This window comes from Brassica napus, chromosome C5 (assembly GCF_020379485.1).
Source record: "Brassica napus cultivar Da-Ae chromosome C5, Da-Ae, whole genome shotgun sequence".
NCBI classification, from domain to species: domain Eukaryota; kingdom Viridiplantae; phylum Streptophyta; class Magnoliopsida; order Brassicales; family Brassicaceae; genus Brassica; species Brassica napus.
The window spans coordinates 849,629-854,804 of NC_063448.1; the positions used below are offsets into that span (position 1 = coordinate 849,629).

At 30.3% G+C, this 5,176-nt stretch overlaps 1 long non-coding RNA gene across 1 annotated transcript; it reads left to right on the plus strand.

Moving 5' to 3' along the window:
• Positions 1 to 430: 430 nt before the first annotated feature.
• On the plus strand, positions 431 to 2,937 carry LOC125587378. The gene is made up of 2 exons (XR_007323649.1): positions 431 to 2,212; positions 2,504 to 2,937. It is a non-coding gene; the product is annotated as an uncharacterized LOC125587378 (long non-coding RNA).
• The last annotated feature ends 2,239 nt before the right edge of the window (positions 2,938 to 5,176 follow it).

Genomic DNA, 5,176 nt, shown 5'->3' on the forward strand with positions numbered 1-5,176 from the left:
AATCTCGACATTGTAAAAATTAATTTGTAGTTAGAGCAAATAAAAAAGAGAGAAATAATAGAATTTAATTCATGTTACCGTTAGAGTAATTTTTTTTTTTTTTTTTGAAAAAAAAATTATTTTTTTTTTTTTTAAAAGAGAAAATAATAGAATTTAATTCATGACCGTTGGAGACAAGACGATCAAATCTCCAGCCTCACCTATAAATAAAGACCTCCTATCTTACAGAACCTTACACTTGTCTTCTTTATATATTTTGAATGTTTTTAATATACATTAAATCTAAAAATAATTAATATATATAAGTATATAAATCTAGTTCGGATATATTCGGGTACCCGAAATACTTCGGTTCGGTTCTTTAAATACCAAGAAATTTTGAACCCATTCGGATATTTATCAATTTCGGTTCAGATTCAATACTATTTTTTCGGATTGAGTTCGGTTCGATTCTTCGGATCTGGGTTTTTTTGCCCGGACCTAGATATATATATATTTGGGGTGGATTTTGAAATCTCGATATTGTAAAAAATAATTCGTAGTTTAAGTCACCAAGTTACCGTTAGAGCAAATAAAAAAGAGAGAAATAATAGAATTTAATTCATGTTACCGTTAGAGTAAATTAAAAAAAAAAAGAGAAAATAATAGAATTTAATTCATGACCGTTGGGGACAAGACGATCAAATCTCCAGCCTCGCCTATAAATAAAGACCTCCTCTCTTACAGAACCTTACACTTGTCTTCTTCCTCTCTTACAGAACCTTATGTTTTTTTCTTTCTTAAATATATTATATTTATACTTTCCCTAAATTAGGGGCTTCGGAAAACAGAGATCAACAACGAAACTAATCTAAGCTGTTCACTGGTCCGAACCACCGCGAATCTTCCCGTCCATCATCACGGTTTGAGAGGAGGGCGGCTCAGATGAAGAAGAAACAATGGAAACCATACAAACTCTCCGCCGTCGCCAACCCACCGCAAATCTTCCCGTCCAGCATCACGCTTGCTCTGATCGTTCTTCACGCGGTTTATCAGGTCTTCTCTTTTCTTATTATACAAACTTTGTTTTTCTTTCTGCCAAACATGTGTTCTCTGTTTTGAATTGAAATATTTTTTTTTTTTAAAAACATGTTTTTAGGGAAATTTTGTATAACTTGATTGATCAATGGAGAGTTAAGTGTGAATTTGTGACAACATTTGAACAGAACACCCAATCTTTGTATCGTTAGAGGTTGTAAATGTTTATTTGGTTTAACACTTATGATCACTAAATTCTTCTAATCAACCTAGAAACTATAAAATTTTCCTTTTTTAAAAATAAGTTTTCAAGGTTTTGGGGAAATTTTTTATAGAGCTTGATTGATCACGGAAAGTTAGTGTAAATTTGTGAAATAAATAGAGTGGGCTATCCGATCACTATATATGATGGTTAGAGGTATTATCCTTTCTCCAGTCATTGTGTTTGTAAGCTGGTAGTATCCCTTTATTTGGTTTAACACTTATGATCACTAATTTTTTCATAATTGATTAAAGCTATTATAAAAAGTTTCCATTGTTTTCAGTTCTTTCTTTTATTTGCCTTTTCCTTTTTTAAAAATAAGTTTTCAAGGTTTTGGGGAAATTTTTTATAGAGCTTATTGATCATGGAAAGTTAGTGTAAATTTGTGAAATAAATAGAGTGGGCTGGTAGTATCCCTTTATTTGGTTTAACACTTATGATCACTAATTTTTTCATAATTGATTAAAGCTATTATAAAAAGTTTCCCTTGTTTTCAGTTTTTTCTTTTATTTGCTTTTTCCTTTTTTAAAAATAAGTTTTCAAGGTTTTGGGGAAATTTTTTATAGAGCTTGATTGATCATGGAAAGTTAGTGTAAATTTGTGAAATAAATAGAGTGGGCTATCCGATCACTATATATGATGGTTAGAGGTATTATCCTTTCTCCAGTCATTGTGTTTGTAAGCTGGTAGTATCCCTTTATTTGGTTTAACACTTATGATCACTAATTTTTTCATAATTGATTAAAGCTATTATAAAAAGTTTCCCTTGTTTTCAGTTCTTTCTTTGATTTCTTTCTTTTATATATTTGCCTTTTGTTTGTTCCATATGATCGACTTGTCGTTTTGTTGTTTCAGGATTCCGGTGGATGCTTGCTTTGATTGATGATGATGGCTGTTTTGGTGTTTGGTCCTTCTCTGTTGGCGGTTTGTCAGGTCTTCTATCTTTTTTCCCTTGTTTCCTTCCTTTATCTTGTTTGTGTTTCAAAAGCTTGTGGTTGTTGAGTTTTTGTTGATCTGTGAGAGAATGTTGATTGATCGTTTTAGATTTATTAAGTTATGTCAAGGATCGGTTTGTCAGTTTATGGTTATACGTCCTCTGCGTTCAAGTTCCAGAAACTAGTGTTAGTCTTGTTCTCGTTGTTGGTTTGTGTCATTTCTGATTGTTGTTTACTGGTCACGTTCGTCATTTGCTTTTGGAGCTCATTTTGATATTTGATTTTACAGTTCAGCATAGCCGGACTTAGAAGAAGAAGCTGTAACTGGAACTTGAAGAAATAGGAGGAGAGAGGTCCATTGAAGATTAAAACCAAGTGTTGAAAGCTTCTGGTGGCAAGAGAAGGTTTCAAGCTGAGTTGGATTAGCCTTGGCACATAAGTTGTTTGTTATCATCATCTTCTTGAGCGATTGGGAAAACAGAGAGAGAGAGATTAGGAGATTGAGAGATTAGAGAGTATAGAGGAACTGATTGAGTTGTAATTTGTGGTGAGGGAAATGTCTTGTACAAGTTGTAACCTTACAAATTTCCACACCAGAAACGTTATGAGTTGTGTTTCTGGAGTGTTGAAGCCTAAGGGAGTGAGGTTTCACCTGAAATGGATATAACTCATTCATGTATTGTCACCATTGTTTTTGATGATAATGATTTTTCAAAAGTCTCAGTCAAATCTCTCATTCATTGTTATAACAACAACATAGTGCAAGATTCTGAACTCGTTCAACAACTCCTGTAAACGGCCAAAGACAATAAAATGTTTATTGATAACATTGAGTGTTATGTTGCTTTGAACATAAAGAGTTTTTTTGTTTGTTTGATTTAAGTCTTAAAGAGTGATTGTACTCTCTCTACTCATTCACCTTTTGGGCAGGAAAGCAGTGCGCTTTTTTATTTTCTTGAACCACGGATAGCGACCTTTCTTCTGGCCCATGTTCAATTTATACTTTACCCAAACGGACGGCCGAAGACAAATAAGCAATGTTTAAGTAATGTTTGACTGATAACATGAGTGTTATATGTTGCTTTGAACATAAAGAGCTTTTGTTCGTTGGCTTTAGTATTAATTTAAAAAAAATTTCATAACACTCCCTCAATTGGTGGAGTAATTAACCACTATAAAATCACTGTTTTCTATAAAAACTGAGATAACAAAGGTTTCAAACCTCATTGACCTTCATCATATGTTAGTAAAATATACAACTATGCATTAAAACAGTATTTTCATTTTTTTGAATTCTTCTCAAAATCTATGTGTTAACCTTTATGAAAATATTTAGTTTTTCAGTAAATGCTCTATATACTGAATCCTATGATCTTTAGTGTTGTTTTAAAATTTCTAAACACATTCTACATTTGTATTAATGTGTATTAAACTCTCTTTCATTATACATGGACATCGTTTTAATGTTTTGTCAATTAATTTAGTAAAATTTCATAATACTCCCTAAATTGGTGGACTAACCACTATAAAATCGCTATTTTCTAGAAAAATGGAGACAATAAAGGTTCCTCTTTGACTTTCACCATATGTTGGTAAAGAATACAACTACGCATTAAAACAATATTTTTTTATTTTTTTTTTAATTCTTTTCAAAATCTATGTATTAACTAACTCCCTACAAAAATATTTAGTTTTTCAGTAAATGCTCTATATACTGAAGCCTATGATCTTTAGTGTTGTTTTAAAATTTCTAAACACATTTTAAATTTGTATTAATGTATATTAGTCAAGGATGCAACTATGTATTAATGTATATTAGTCAAGAAAAACGGAGACAACAAAGGTTCCAAACATCTTTGACCTTCATCATATGTTAGTCAAGGATGCAACTATGCATTAAAACAGTATTTTGCATATTTTTGAATTTTTCTCAAAATCTATGTGTTAACCCCCTACGAAAATATAGATTTTTTCGGTAAATACTCTATATACTGAAGCCTATGATCTTTAGTGTTGTTTTTAAAATTTTTAAACACATTCTACATTTGTATTAATTTATATTAAACTTTCTTTCATGGTATATGAGAATCCTTTTATTTTTTTGTAATACTCCCTAAATTGGTGGACTAACCACTATAAAATCGTTATTTTCTATTAAAACGGAGACAACAAAGGTTCCAAGCCTCTTTGACCTTCATCATATGTTAGTGAATGATGCAACTATGTATTAAAACAATATTTTGCATTTTTTGAATTTTTTTCAAAATCTATGTGTAAACACCCTACGAAAATATTAAATTTTTCGGTAAATACTCTATATACTGAATGCTATGATCTTTAGTATTGTTTTTAAATTTCTAAACACATTCTACATTTGTATTAATGTATAGTAAACTCTCTTTTATTGTACATGGGCATCATTTTAATTTTTTGTCAATTAATTTAGTAAAACTTCATCATACTCTTTAAATTGGTGGACTAACCACTATAAAATCGCTATTTTCTAGAGAAACGGAGACATCAAAGGTTTCAAACCTCTTTGACAACCATCATATATTAGTGAATGATGTAAAATGCATTAAAACAATATTTTCATATTTTTTTTATTTTTTCTCAAAATCTATGTGTTAACAACCCCTACAAAAATATTTAATTTTTCGGTAAATGCTCTATATATTGAAGTCTATGATCTTTAGTGTTGTTTTAAAATTTCTAAACACATTCTACATTCTAATATATTAATGTATATAAAAGTCTCTTTCATTGTACATTGGCATCGTTTTAAGTTTTTGTCAATTAATTTAGTAAAATTTCATCATACTCCTAAATTGGTGGACTAACCACTATAAAATAGCTAATTTGTAGAGAAACAGAGAAAACAAAAGTTTCAAACCTCTTTGACCTTCATTATATGTTAGTGAAGGATTCAACTATGCCATTAAAACATATTTTTATATTTTGA